The sequence below is a fragment of the Catharus ustulatus genome, chromosome Z (genome assembly GCF_009819885.2).
Source record: "Catharus ustulatus isolate bCatUst1 chromosome Z, bCatUst1.pri.v2, whole genome shotgun sequence".
Taxonomy (NCBI): Eukaryota; Metazoa; Chordata; class Aves; order Passeriformes; family Turdidae; genus Catharus; species Catharus ustulatus.
In genome coordinates, this window is record NC_046262.2 from 63,989,740 (window position 1) to 64,006,107 (window position 16,368).

The 16,368-nt window shown below is 36.9% G+C and overlaps 1 long non-coding RNA gene across 1 annotated transcript in view; it reads right to left on the reverse strand.

The window, feature by feature from the left end:
• LOC117010503 overlaps positions 1 to 15,926 on the reverse strand; it is a 31,498-nt gene extending 15,572 nt beyond the window's left edge. Inside the window, exons 1-2 of the long non-coding RNA XR_004420689.1 lie at positions 15,851 to 15,926; positions 2,838 to 3,081 (exon numbers count right to left, since the gene is read on the reverse strand). This is a non-coding gene — a long non-coding RNA (uncharacterized LOC117010503). The remainder of the gene's footprint in view (positions 1 to 2,837; positions 3,082 to 15,850) is intronic.
• Positions 15,927 to 16,368: the final 442 nt, after the last annotated feature.

A 16,368-nucleotide genomic window follows, 5' to 3' on the forward strand; every position in this document is an offset into this window, starting at 1 on the left:
TCCTAGAATTAGTAGCATTATCCCTAGAACATGCCCCAATGAGAGGACAATGAACCTCTTAATTACAAAATAAAATGTCTAAAATATTCCAAGTTCATTTCAATAAGCGCAAGCTTGGAAAGAAAAAAAACCCCAAAAATTACAAAGATTAGAAATAACTTTCTGAATACGTCTTTTTAAATTTAAAAACAATTTCCTTGCCCAAGCATGATTCTCATTCATAATGAGACACTGAACTGAGTTTGTTCATAAGGTGAATTCATTTCCAGTGTGGTCACTGTCAGCTACTCCCAGAACACATCCCAAATTTCCTGTATGGGCAAATAGATTTGTGTTGTTCTCCTAAATGCCTTTGAATAATGCACACAACATTCAATAGGACTAGCTCTAAGGCTAGACAAAGAAGTTACAGTGACAAGGAAATTTATTCATTGCAAGTTACCAGAGAAAACTGTTTTCCAGTTGAAATTACTAGCTTAATCCTGCTAATATTTATAGAGATGTTTTAATGGCTGGTAAAGTAGAGTGTTTTCCATTCCATCTTGAAAATAGTCTGGTTCTAGCCTAAATTATATTCACAAAAGGTTTCATGATAGGTTTTTGTGTTATGGTTGGTAAAGGGTTTTCTATTCCACCTTGAAATAAGCTGGTTCTGGCCTAAATTATTCACAAAAGCTTTTGTGACATATTTTTATGTTATACAAGCTGTTGGGATTTCCTAGTTATGATTTTTAGTTGTTGTGTGTTTTCCCTCCTGAGTTTAAGAGAAAAAACCACAGGAATTCATGTCTGGTTCTAGCCAGAATCAATAATAAAATAAATAAGAAACAATTCAAGTTTAATGTCTATTCTCTTATAGATTAACTCATTAGGAGATTACAATTTTAAACAAACTTGTTTTACAAAACTGGTGAAAATAAAAATTTATTCAGAATTATGTTGCCCCCACACAAAGGGTTTGCTAGAGTTTACTGCATCCCTAGATACATAAACTCCATAGTTTGCAGCAGTGACCTGCTACACTAAAAACTCACCATGGGTTTTATCCCTCCCTGATGTATCAGCATAAGGGGAATTAACTGCAGTGCTGCAGCACCTCAACACCTCAGTATCGATCAAACTCCCCACTTCCAGGCACAGCTGGAGAGGAACCATGCCAGCCTTTGCAGACCAGGCTCACATCAATCCTCTGTAAGTAGGAGCAACAAAAGAATTTGACTATCCTGGTTTACATATAAGAAACCAACAATCCAGGAAAATAAGGAAAATTATATGAAGGGTCCTTGGTAGAGAGGGGATCTGAACTGGGATTGTGGAAATTTGTCTAGTGTTGAGGTACAACCATGCAGATCTCTTTTTTATTCCTAAATAAAAGCGTCTGCCTTGTTATGACAGTGAAATCTATACTGGACTGTAGGGTTTGCAATACAACATGAGGCAAAGTTTTCCTTCTGCTAAGCAGGAATTCAAACCTTCTGGGTAATGCCTCCCAAAGACTACTCAGAACAGGCAGGGAATTTCCCCCAGTTTTCACCATGATTTTATTACTGTAGTTCCACAGCATGGAGGTGAATAACCTAAAAGCATGTTAATGCTGCTGCAGGACACATTAAAGTCATACAACAGCATTTTCCCTGAGTGGGTGTATTCAGCTCGTTTAATAAAGATTATGAGTGACTGCACCCTTTTTTTGGCTACGACACAACTCAAGGATAGAGAAATTTAATAGCATATTAGTCATCTGCCCAGAGGTAAAGTATTTCATAATGAACTGAAAAGCCAGAAAATTTTGTCTATGTGTGTGTTTTAATATTACTCTGTTCATACTAATGAAATTTATGCAAAGCACCACAAAAACTGATGAGTGTACATCCATAACATGACTGAAAGACACTGCAGGTTGCATTAGGGTGAGGTGTTAAATTATTTATTACATGTCAAATTTGTTTTTTTCTTTTAATTGCTTTCCTGGTATTTTGAAACTATTTCTGCTGTTTAGTATGAAATTATTAGCATAAAGATCAAGGAAAAACCCCACATTCTTGTTCCTGCTGCACTTTGTGCCTTGCACAATGAAGATGGCAAAGGCACTAATGTCCCAAAACATCTGTAGGCAGAAAATTAGCACTTTTTTAATCTGTTAAAAAACATAAGCACACTAGATGTGCATACAAGTGAGGGGGAAGCAGGGAAGGACATGGTGATTCAGAGGCCTGGCAGTGGAATAAAGAATACAAGGAAAAAGAGTTTTGCTTGCAGGCGTAAGGATGAGTGCTGGCACGGCCGAACTGCTCGCTCACCTTTGGAGCCCAGAGCCCTGAGGTTTGCCGCATGTGCCTTACGGGCGCTGGGCTTGGCTACGTGTGACATGGGGACACCAGGACCGCTGCTGAGCCTGCCCTTGTGCTTGCCCATGGACCACCAAGGTGACACTGCTGGTGAGCACCAGAAACTTGGGTTTCCCAGCTTCTGGGACTTAGCATAGCTGCCTACTTTCTGTGCTGTCAGCCTGGTGCCAAGGAGGAATGGATACACCTTTGACATCCACCTGGGACTGGAAATCCGCTGAGGGTCCAAAAAGCTGAGAGTGGCCAGGAGATATGCAATCCTGGCTCCTTCACATGAGAGGAAGTTCTCCCATTCTACCTAAGCATATGTGATACCAGTGCTCCTCCAAATCCTCCAAGGAACAGATCTGGGGGGGCCCTGGTGAGCCTGGTGAGCTCCTAATTCTTCCTATGGAAACAGTTGCTCATTTGGGGTTTTTGCTGAGGGTTTAAGGAATAAGAGATGGCTCCCTTCAGCTGGAATGCCTCCCCCACTGGAAGATTACTCACAGCATCTGGATGCCAGCCAGCAGCCGGATGGCAGGGTGATGCCTCACAGGTCTAGGTCTCCTCCTGCAAGTACAGATCTGTGAAAGCTGGCACATTCCCTTCTCTTGTGAGCAACAATCTCCAAGCTGCGGTGCCAAGCATGCTGGAGAATGTCCACCACTTCACCTGGACTTCAGCTGATGCCATCTGATACATGGTCTGGGGCAAGCTCACAGGATGTCTCCATGATGTGGCCATCAATTGCCTGTGACCAGAGAGAGAAAAAAAAAGACAAAAAGTCATGATTTTATGTTTTTAACTGGCAGTTTTTGAAAACTTCTTGTGAGTGCCTTAGGAACTAGACAATAAATTGATGTCTTTGGATTTAATTTTCCAGATTTCTATTGAATAGCTTTTAATAGGATTTTTACCAGTAGGTGTGTTGCTGAATGAGAACCTAGAGTCTATTGAGTATTTTAAAACCTACAGTGATTATCAAGTTTTTCTCCAATCGTCTTCAGTGAAAATTTTATTCTTGTTGGCAGTGTGTACCCAAGAAGAGGTTATGAAAGCCTGGAAGAGCCTCTTGCTCATATTAGAGCACCATGTTTTATGATGAGCAGCTGCAAATTGTTTTAAGGAAAGAGCAGGAAAAGCTACAAACCCAAACAAATGGGCAAGTGCTACAGGCAGCTCAGCTTAGAGCAGAGGTGTGCTTAAATGTATTACTAGACTGAGGTACTACAATGCAAATTATCTTCCTGCTACCAAAATCAAGATTCCTAAATCAGCTCAAATATGTTTGATGTCTTAACCCCAATGCTTTGGGGATTTATTAAAATTAATGTATAAAAATTGTGTATAAAATCTGGTTAATATAAATATATTTATGTCTTTGATCAATTTAATAAAATGAGTAATATATAAACAAAATACCCTTGCTCTCAATCACCATCACCACACAGCAGAACTATCTATTTTTTAATTGTCCAGAATGCACAGTTTGATAGAACCATGCTTGATAAACCCCAAAAGCTCTTTTTAGCTAATTCTGAATTTTTTAAAAAATCAGTTTTCCACATCTTCATTTTCCTTTGAGTCATGCTTAGCATTAATGACTCCATAAGTTTGAATATGAAGGTTTTGTTTCCTTCAGGTTTTGAGGTATGCAGAAAAACTGCAAAGATGGTTGTCTTGGTCCTGAAAAAGTCTTATGCGTGAAATTTCAGAGTACATGAAACTTTTTCTTTTCCTAGTGAAGGCAAAGCATATTCACTCATGAGAGAGAAGACAGAATTCTTTGTCTTGTTGAAAATCCCCTTTCTAGCTGCATGCCTGGGCAAATGAATACTATAAATTTCCAGAAACCAGTGCAAAAATCTGAAACAGTATAAGAAATTTACTTATTTTCATAATAGGATGATAGTTATGGAATTCTAATGCAGTTGTTGCTGTTTTAAAACAAGTACATTTTACCTAACTGTGAGGAGGTTTGCTTTTCTGATTTTTAATTACAGTTTGTATAAACAGCCTCATAAACAGATCTGTGCATCAAAGCATCATTCTACAAAGGGCCTGAGCTTATTATGTATTGACTAACATCAGAAACAAACCCTTCTGAATTCAAACAGAATTGATATTTGCCTATGTTTACCTTACTGCTTACCAATAAACATTGTTTAAAGGTTTTGCACTCCTACTTACATAACCTGCTTTCATGTCATGTTATTGATTGTTTTGCAAAATCTCCTGGTTTATTTGGCTGGCAGGATGTTAGTTGGAAATTCAGAGATAAAGTACAGTCCTGTAAGTGTTTTTCTTCAGAAATTAGAGTTATTTTCTTTATATTGCCTAAAACAGAAGTGTGATTTCTGGGGCTCAGACTTCAAATGCCAAAACTCAGCTTTTCCATAATGTTCTTCCTGATTTACGGTTTTAAGAATGACTAAGAAAAAAAGCACTTCCCCCCCCAGGCAGACATACTAATATGTAGTTTACAATTTTTTCCATCTCATTTTTTAAAATTCTTTGCATGTTGTTTTTGTTCTGTCCCAGAACAGATCAGCAGTCAGTATTAACCATGTTCCTTACATAAAAATAATTTCAATGCCTAATAAAAAATGCAATAATTGGGAAAGAGAAATTTATCCATTTGTAAAGAAATTTTCAAAAACTCTGTGAGATAACAACCATCCATGATAAAAGTTATTTGTTAAGGAAAGCCTATTTCAAGCTTCCACAGGATTTCACTGAAAAAATGAAAGTAGTTGGTGATGCCAGAGTGGGCAATGTAAACACGATTATGTGGATAGCTCACAGTATATTCACACACACAAGAGTACTGAGAAAGTATGAACAAGCTCCCATAGAAAGGCCAGAGATTTTCTGGAGACTTTTGTATCTCACCCCACCAATAATTTATAAATAGGAGGGAAGAAAAAGACTTAAGCAAGTTATGTAACCCAGTCTAACACAGACCCAGACGTTACATACCATGACTGCTTTTATAAAAGATTCCATAGCAACTTGAATTATTTCTGAAATGTCTGTTAATAATGTGTGTTATAAATTAGGTTAAATGTAATGTCAGGTTTTTAAGTGTGCTCTCGTGAGTCATTCTTACTCATCCAAGCAACCTGTTTTTAGTGTAAAGGGGTGGTAGACAGATGCACAACAATTGTACCTCTTATGATTTTTTTTAGATGAAATTACTACCTTGTTGACTGTGTGCCTACTTGTTAGGTGGGAAGGAATACACCCTAAAATGTTATAAATTAAAGCAGGAATATGAAGTTCAATTGCACTATTACATAGCCTTACAGGTGATTATGGAGATCTGTCAAACCGAAAAATACCCAGGGATTTTCCATCAGACCTACACAAAAACACTCTCTTTCACTACAGCAGAGCTTGTAAAATAGTAAATAAAATAATAAATATCGGAAAATAGAGAAATAAGGAAGACCTAAAGTGCAAATTAAAAAATATGCCAGGTATGTCAGGAAAGAAGTAGACACATTTACTTTTCACGAAGCTTTTGACCTCCCCTGCAAGATCATTCACAAGTCTGCATTGCTGTGTGTGATTCGGAATGATCTATACAGAAAAAGGAATCAAACAGTAACTAACTAACTAACTAACTAGAAACCCAACACAAATACTATCTAAATTAACTTCTTCAAAAATCCAGGTCTGAATTTCAGATAAGAAAAATCATATGCTTCAAATATATTAAGTTTGTAAGAGCATTGGCATAAATGGAAGAAACAGAAGAGGAACAGCTGTAGCACTTCAGAGAAAACACCACAACCTATTGCTTGGTAAAAAACACAGGCTCCATCCTACAGCTCTTTGGAACACAAAAGGTGGACCAGGATCAGGAAAGTGTCTGGGAACAGAACTATGCTTCCAAAGACTTAAAGAGGCAACTTAATCTTGGATATCCCTTGTCCAAACCCAACAGCCCATGGCGGCTCTGAGACACGCAGAGCAATAACTTTACACAAACAGCTGTACATAATAGCTGTACCAGACATCAGTGAGGAGGGTCCCACACAGCCACAGTCTGGCTCTGAAGATCATTGTTCAAGCTACAGTTTCCTTTCCCTTTCAGTTCATTCCAGATTCTACTCATCTAAGATTTATTTGCTGCATTCTTTGCAAGGTACCTCTCAGCACTGTGTAAGACCTGAGAACCAAGGGGAAAGAGAGCAACTAAATCTAATCTTTCTAACATTACACATGGGACGATTCAAAAATGACAAAAAATGTTTTTGCAGCCCACAAAATCTCACTTCAAGGAAAATAATCTGGTTTCAAATTTTTAGCTTTACAATCAAACCTTTACTTTTTTTTCTATTTTGTGTATGTTTATATATAAATACATGTACTTTCATGTGCATATTTCTGTGTTTGGTACATACAGAGAAGGACAGAAACATATTGGTGTCCTCTCCTTTTCTCATTCACAAAAATGCTGATATCTTATAAAGAAGCCTCTTACCACAAATCTGGTTTTAGTGCTTTCATTTAAATTGGGATCTAGAAAAAAATGCCCATACATATGCATGCATGTATTCATATGCTTAGATAAAGGAGAGATAAAAATCTCATCCTTGTGACTCCCTTTTTAAGGGAAAGTTGGACCTCGGAGCAAGGGTCAGCATACCCACTCTGCTTACAAAACATTAACACCTGTTTTGATTTTTGGTGACTTACATGAGTCTTAGATGGACACATATTTTTGCTGTTCTTCTATCCATCATAATTAAAAAATAAAGTGAAAATTCTATAAATTATTGTTACAACTGCACGTGTGGAAGACCTAGTTTTGAGCAATGGATGTCCTTGGTCATTCACATCCTCCCAGTTTTTTTCTCAAAGCAGACAAGATGTGCAACGATGCCTGGTTTCAAAGTTATTTTTTCAGACTAATGCTTATGCTTTTAAAAAGAGCAGGAGCTTCACCTTTTACAATGAACTTGCTTTGAATTTATCTTTGACATTACAAAGAAGGGGGAAAGCACAGCTATTTTCGCACCACACTGAGCACCTAATACAATAAAATGGACTGTTTCAAGTCATACAGGTAAAGATTTATTATTTTGCTCTTCAGCTGATGTCTTGCCAATATTTAGGGAAATGCTTTAATTTTCTACAATAAAAATCAACAAAACTCAAATAAATGTTCTGTTATCATTCCAAAATTAAGGCATGAACAGAAGGCCTGTGCACCTTATGCCTACTCTGACATATCATGAAAGCACTGTAAATGCAAATATTGCAGCTGTATACAGCATTCACACATGCAAATATTTGCAGTTGGAATTAGCCAATTATTGTAATTTATTGTATTCTAGTTTGTCTGAATTATGAGTATAGAGTCAGATTGGTGTGAGTGGAAAACAAAGAAAAATATAAGTAACTTGAGCAGCAGTTAATTTATGTCAAGGCTAATCAACTAAACTGTGATATTATTCCACTGTTGACTTTATAGTCTATTTTGCTGTTAACACTTAAATTATCCCATCCCTTTTGGAAATACTGAGGTTTGCAGGCTCGAATTCTCTATCCAAACAACCTGTCCTTTGCAGACAATAAAGTGAAACTCTTCAGTGGCACCAAATGCACAGGTAATCTCAGAGTTAAATGATCATTGTAAAGTAATGAGAATATTGCCAGTCTCCCTCTCTGCTCAGTTGGTTCCACTTCTCAGGATTAGATCAGCAGACTGATCTAACATACTCACAGTGCAAAAGGGTTTACATGCAGTAAGCATAACTTCTGGTGTAAGCAAGGAATGCTCTGCATTAAGTATTTCAGTACAAACTTTCTAAACAGATGGGCAAAGTAAACTCAGGCTGCTAAAAAGATGCCCAGATTTTCTCTTGGAAAAGGTGAGGGTATAGAAAAATTATGTTTTGCAACATTTTTCTTTTCTGTCTTATAATGTACATCAATTAAAACTTCCTCTCAAGTGCATCTAAATGCTACATTTCAGTTACCTGTGTATTCCCAACTTTTTTTTTTTTAAACAGTGTATTGCAATCTAAAAATAAGCCAGTAGGTCAAAACTTGGGACAACAAGCAAATGAAAGCAAATGACCAAACTCAAACGCAAAATTACACCAACAAAAAAATCCCCTCCGAATTGCTGTGAGTGGTGGAATTAATGAAATATTAACCTGTATTTAGCCTCTTCCAAATCAATTCATGCAGCTATTTCTCCCTAAACATCACCTTCCCCCAAAAATATTTGTGATATACTCTCATGTTTGTCAAATCCACGTCTTTCTCCTCTTTTTTTTTTTGCCTCACATGCCAGTAGAAGAGGAAGCCGGATGTTCTTTGCAATGACAGAGTGGACAGAGCATATATGCCAACCACCCAGCCTCTCAGGCGTCCGTATCTAGGAAGGTAGCTGAGCTCTCTGTTACCTGCCCAGACAGATTTTCACAAAAAATCAAAAGAACTATAAATCTTTATGCATTCTTCAGTCAAATTTGGTTGAAATTGATGAATTAATGTAATAAAATTTGCTCAGAAAAAAATGGCATATATAAAATGAGATGGAGCACAGCACAGAATCCTTAGAAAGAATGAAAAAAAGGAACCTATCCTGGGATGTTTTTCAGAGGAGTGGTGTATAGCAGACTTGGAAGATAATTATCCTAATGTTCATTACAGATTTAGTGCTGTATCCTTTCTTGGATCTGACTCTGAAAGCAAAATTAATTGCAGTGCATTCAAAAAATACAAATGGTAACAGACTGGGAAAACAAGCCCTACAGAATAAAAAGTGAGGTGAGTGGATATGTTTAACCTGGATATAAAAGTATGGAGATGGGAGATTATATAAAGGAGTATTTAATGAAGTGATCAATTGCTTTCCATGCTGGGAAAGAAGAGATTGACTCCATTAGCAGCAAAAAATCTGTATTAAATCCGTCAAATAAGTTTTCCAAAGCAGTGTGTGATCAGCTGCCATGGAGGCTTTTAACAGAAATTTACAGAAGGATAGTCTCTTGTAGAGACTTTCCGCTCTATGTTTCTGTCACTGTGTCTTAAACTGTTTTGTTTGTGGAGGTTCTAGGGACAATAAGGACCACTACAGTTACAGCAGCACAGTTTGGGCTCCATTTGCATAATTTGCTGTACTTCTAGAAATTTTCTCTGATAAATACGAGAAAAATACATTCAAGAAAATGTGGATCTTAATGTAGGTTTCAGTTAATTTTGGTTCAAGATCTGAATGCATGAAAAGAGCCTGCTCGTGTATTTTAACATCCAATGGGGAGAAATTCTTCTTGTTCATGGCCTCAGTTTTATCAAGCCAGTGAAACAAATTCAATTCAAGGAAAGTAAAAAATAAATATTTCTGAAGTTTTTATGTTCTGGGTATTCCAGTCTAAAGATTAAAAGAACAAAAATTAAGCTGTATGTATGTAACCAGTTCCCAATAAATATTAGTAGTGAGTTTTGTTTAGTGGTTATTCCCGTCTTAAACCTCTCCCCAAACACTTTTTAAAAAAACTAGCTAATGACTATGGAGGTACCTCTTCATTTATGGAGAAGTGATTTTAATGTGTCATTCTCTATAGGGCAAATTGGTCTCAGTTTTATGGTTTGGTTAGTTTTTTGGGTTTTTGTTTTCCTTTGTTTTTTACCTAGGACGTAGTAAAATTTCATTCCTGAAAATCTGATCACATGTGGACAATCCTTAGTTACCTAAACATATACTAGTTTCAAGTGAGACATTTGCATGAGTAAAATCTCATGATAAGCAAATAAATTCAAAGTTCAGGACCTAGAATCACATTCTGAATATAAAAGTTGAAAGGCAGATTCTTTCTCCCTTGCTACACTGCAAAGGGGGTTGTACTACAAGATGCTACATAAGATTTTTAAAATTGAGAAAGTGGGAGGCAGCTGACATTATTTTTAAAAATTGGATTGCAATAAAGTAATGTTAAATTAGCTCATAAATATGTATTTCATTCGTGTTAGTTTATCCATTCATTGTTGCACATAAATGTGTATGAAATTTGGGGGTTGGGTTTTGGAAAAAATAAAAGACCAGAATTGTGCCCCCTTTTACATATACACTTCATATTTAATGAACACAACCATTTCTCGTTCTTAATATGTTAAATCTGACAATAGCTATTTCATGACTATGGTCCTGCAAACCAAGGTACTAATTGAACAATCATTCCAAAATTTGAAACAACAAAGGAATAAATAGGCGATCTCTCATATTAGTGCTCAGCATAAATTGTGTTTAACATAGCTATTGGAAGGTGGATCAAAGAATCAACCAAAACAGTTGTGTAGTGAAGTCTGCCCACATTATTCTCTTTAATCTGTTTATTCTCTTTTATCTGTTTAATTTTCCAGGAAGAAACCTCTCTTAATGCCGTGCTTTGAAAATCTAAATAGTGGTACCTCAGCCACCCTGTTTGGCAGCTCTCAAGTTGCTCTGATTGTTAAAGTAGTGTAACCATCCTTGTAAGAGGATTTCAGGGACTAAGAGCCCTTACCACATGCATTTCTCTAAGTATACATGAGTAGTCCAATGGGAGCAAACACAATAACTCCCATGCAAAATGTGTGGATGGATCTGAGGCCAAGAATTACATCTATAAGAGAGGAAAGAGAGGAAATTCCACAATAATGACTGGAGCACCGTGAGAGGAAGACTAGAGGTGCCAAGGCAGCAGCAGCTTCCTGAACATCAGCCCTGAGCTCCACCATTTCAAGTTTTCAGGTTTGGTTTCAAGTTCGTTACACACAGGGCCAAAGGATGAAAACACCTCTCAGCTAACAGTGCAAAATTTGTCCCATCACAGCAAGCCAAGGTTATGCTCGTGACCCTAAAAACTGATGTGTTACTTGCATGTTCGAAAGATCTCAAATCAGCAAATCTATCTCTCTGCTAAAAATTTCAGTGCCAAAAGCCATACAATTGACTCAAAGCAAAAAGCATTTCAAGTGAATCACTCATCTGGGCAAGCCCAGACTGGGCACTGTTAAGTATCAGTTGGCCATCATAATGGTTATCTCTCTTTAGGAACTCAGTGTCAACAGAACCAACACAGACCAATCTCACATGCTGGGCCCAGACCTGTTCTCTTTCCTGTGGTAATATATCCACAGGTAGTGATGCAAGTTCCACCTTTAAGATCTGTGTAGCTCTGCCATTTGTGTGAAGGTCAGAGCTGACTATTCTGTAGACAACAAATAGCTACACACATTTTGATATTTCTCTGCATTTTGTCCAAGCTAGAGAGACTTTAATGGACTGTCTGGGGAATATAGGGTAAATGAAAATGAAAAAAATGTGGCCTCCCTCCCCTGATGCAGCTTATCCACCAATTTACCAATCCTTCCTAACGACTCCTCTACACCCATGGTGAAGTTACTCAACAGAAGTTTTGCCCAACGCTCAACATTTGATTTCTGCCATTCTTAAATTTCAAGTGGGTAATCCCTGAAAGGCATTGGGGAAAAATCACTGATTGACTATAATTGTTGGATGGGACAATTCTGTCACCAAGAGAGTGCAGATGACCTCCCTCATCTACAATAAGCCAAAACTGACAGACAGTTTGAGCTGAAGCTCCTTCAGTTAAGCAACACCAATCCTGGCCTATGGCAATCAGATGACCAGTTATTAGCTAAAACTCTCTCCAGTTCTCCAATAAGTCAGGATCTTTCACTAAATTCAGCCACGGGCTCCCTTAAAATGGAAATCAGCTGATGACAGGTAGTTTCACGAGCACTAGTAGAAAAACTTAACCAATAACTTAGGTATTGAAAACACCCTTAAGTGAACTGATGCTGAAGAGGAGGAATTTTATCTGTTTACACGTTTTTATGTAGCTCCCACTACTGAATTTCTAATATCATATTCAATCTAGGAAAGCCAAGTATCCCTCAACTTCAGGATGGTCATACTACTTCAACCAGAGCTCAGAGATTTACCGTCTAGCTCTGTTAGACGACCCACTTGGAGACAGTTGTCCTCACTGAAGACAAGTGTATCTGGTGGGACAATGCTTTGCAAATCTTCCATAAACTATATAGCACAAATTATGAAACTTACCCATAAACATTTCAGAGACCGTCAGGCAAAATAAAAAAGCAAGGTATTTCTTACAAATAACCTTTAAAAATCCTGCAGCTTAGACCATCTCTGTTATTTCATTGGCCTAACTATCCTGCATTTATTTTCAGCAGAAAACACGGCTTTGTACTCCTAAAAATTACCATAGATTTGTTTGGGTGCCAAACTCCTCCCATTTTCCATTCCACAGACTGTTGAAGTAGATAAATGTAGCAATGGCAAAATGCTTCCTTGGCTCCTTAAAATTATGTGGATAATGGAGTTTTTTTCCATGAAGTTCTTTGTGATCTTCATTTCAGAAATTGCTGTCCAAAATCAACAGAAAGAACTCAGACTCCCATCCAGTGAATAACCTGTATTTTTAAATATTTATCAATATTTAATTTCAATCAGAAAATAGAAGTAAAATTCATGTTGGCATTTTAAATACAAAATATCTTCCACGTCATGAAAGTAGAGTTTTATAATGAAATAGCAAAGGCACCACAGGCATGAACAAAGCATTGCCCAGTGCTGGTTGCCACTAAGATATCAGAAGGATTCCCTTGCTGTGATCAAACAATGATAATGTTTTATTTTAGGCTTCAGATTAGCCAATATGCTGACTTCCGCAGTTATTTAGAATAAGAAGATGAAAAAACATAAATATATACAAAAGTTGTTTTCCTGGAATCTAACAGAAAGAGAACAACAACATTAAGTCAATCAACGGTGTGCTCAGAGGACTCTGCATTTGAGAAGACCCTGACAATTCCCTTCTCCTTTTGTTATTGCAACCAGTTAATTCCCTGACATCACACAGCTTAGTCTTGCTGTAACTTCCCAGCCACCACTATTCCAGACTGCATTTAATGACCCCTTCCACAGAGCATTTTGGCAGAAAGGATGCCAAACATAGCTACAGGGCCAAATCACGTCTCCAGCTGTCTCTAATTCACCATCTGATAGATCCTTCAGTATAACAATTCCATCCCTACAATTGCCTTTTCTTCCACTGAATCTGGCAAAACATCACTAGGACTAACATTAAAAGTGCAGACATTCACAACAGGTTCAGGCAACTACCTTTTATAGACAGGGATGAAAAGAAAAACAATCAGGACGTATGATATAATTACAGGGCAATAAAACTATAAACATTGTTAATACATTAATTTAACATTTGGATTTCACATCTAGGTGTACAAATCCACAGATGTCCAATTGTTACCATTTTAGGTAGGAGAAAGTAATATTTTTTGACTGATGTCTGTATTTTTTTCAGCAGTGACAGAGGAGAAAAGGTATCAGAAATATTACTAGGGGAAGCTCGTCTGAATTACACAATAAGCAGCAAGGATTAAATAAAACCTCCTATTGTGTCATAAAGATTCAATTTATCTGGTTATGAAGAACACCCTACTGGAGGGAAATCGTTTATATAAGAAGTAAGAAGGGCAAAATACCACTGCTACCATAAGATGTGTCCCTGACATCCAACTTTCTGATTCCTTTCTGGCCACTTGTGCTGAAACCCTTGAAAAACATTGTTTCTGATGAGGCCCATAAAAAGCACCATTCTCACAAAACTCTGGGCTAAAATGTTGGCATTCTCAAAGCAAATATCCATGGACAGCAGAGGGAAGATAATTCTGGCCTTAAGTTTGAAAGAAGCAAGGAAGACAGCTAATTACAGTGCGAAGAGATGATGCTGCAGGAAGGGACAGTGTTACACAGAAGATCTATTAACGGTTGCGTGAGAGCGAACAGAGCTGAAGGGACAGAAAAGGGAGAGAGATGCTGAGTTTGTTCCAGGAAAGAATTGTTTCGCGCAGGGGAAAGACTACAGGAGTCAGGGACATCTATGTAGTTTGGAGATGTGTCAGCTAATCATTACCAAATCCTGAGCAGGACCAAACTTTTCAGCCAATAAAAAACTCACAGAGGTTTGCCAGTTGCTGATTTGAACAAAATGAAAAACATAGTCCTCTGAGTGTTTCAGATATTTTTATATCCAGATTAAGACTGTGAAACTTTTTTCTTATTTGTCTAGTTTAAGTTACAACTTCTAGGAGGAAACTCCTTGGACACACAATTATTCTTCATTTACTTTATTTGGTATTTGAAAAATACAAGGAAAAAATGTTTTGAATGAAGGAAGAAAAGTTAGTGTTTAAATTAATGAAACACATTAGTGTTTAAATGGCTGATCCTGTGTGGTGAAGAAAGAGCTTTGTGTCTTTTTCTTGTTACAACAAATACAAAGCTGCCACAAAACACTCCACCCCTTATTTAAAGTGAGAGTTTCTGGATATGAAAATCACCAGACCAAAAGCCATTTATGCCGCCTACAGAAGACTGAGACATTCCAACTATGCTCTATTTCACTTATCAACAATAATAACTGTAATTAACTCATGGTTCTGCTGAAGTCTGAAAAGTCTGCTGCAGTTTAAAAAAAAAAAAAACCAACACCAGAAATCCAAACCCCAACCAACAAACCTCCTGCAAAGTGATGTTAAAAAAAATTGATACCTGCACAATACTGTAGGGAATCCTGTTTAAGCTTGTTAGGAATAATCTTGAATGTCTGATAGGTAGGAGAGAAACCTCTGAGCAGCAGCAATAAGGCAAAAACAAGTAAGGTATAAATACAGCCATTAAAGCAACAAGGTTTAGAGATTACCCTGCAATGTTTAGGGATGAAATCCCTTTTTGTCCTGATGGAATAAATGTATGCTGCTGTGAATTTCACTGCATTTTCCAGAGTTTATCTGCTGCTTTTCTGCATAACTGTGTATACAAGTTTAGTAGAATCACTGTATTTTTCGATTGATCAAATTACCCTTTTCAAATTAAGACTTTGAAAGCTCATTATTTAAAAATAAATAATCAGGCTGTCTGATCAGAGGCACATTATACAACCCTTCAATGCAGGCAACCATCTTTTCAAAAGCCATTTTACCCCCAGTTTCCTTTGGTGAGAACACAGCGCTTACTTGCTTTTCTAACAACAAAATGTCAGCTTTGAACAACATTTGAAAAGAATATTAAGAACTTGGGAAAAGTGGAAACAGTTGAAAAACTGCAGTTTTTACATGATTGCTATAAAATTTTATCTTGTCAGCTCTTTCCAGTGTTGCTATGCAAACGATAACAGTGCCCTTTGCTAAAATGAATTCTCTGAAAAAATATTGCCACAATTACTTATAAGGATTGTTACAATTTTTTACTACACCACCTTAAAAGAAAAGCAAACAAATTAAAAAAAAACTATAGAGAACTCCAGTCAATAATATATTCTTATAAAAATTTGTCTGTGTGCGTATAAAAATATATAATATATATATACACACACACATAGATATATAAATATATATAAATAGATATATAAATGCATACACATATAAAAAGTAAACCCGAGCCTTACCTACGGTGAAAAATCTTGCAGTGATATAAGAATGAAGAGAGATGAAGATCACAAGAGGGAAGAAGGTGAAATCAGGAAGCTAGTTCCTACTTGAAAAACCACAGCTGTGAGGAAGGCTCTGAGTTTGTCTATGAATCAGCCAAACATCTGATCTCTGGTGGTAATTAAGTGCTGGAAAATAAATTCATCTGGAATCTTTTTGTGGAATAGGAGGTAGGAATAAAATAGAAGCCACATAAAATAACAGAGCTTAGGAGCTTTTGGTAGATAACTTCTGTAAATGATTTAATAATTCCTTGGTAAAAATTAGAGACTACTGAACAAAAGAAAGTTAAAGACAGTACTTTTTTGACTCCATAAGTAAAGAGAAAAATGCAGAATTACTGAAATGGTAGACTTGTAATTTTTTAAAACAAAAGTGCTCCAATTGAAAATGTTTATGTGCTTTTTTACCATAGACACGATAAGCAGCTAAAGTGCATGCTTTCTGCAATATACAGATAACACAGATGTTTTTT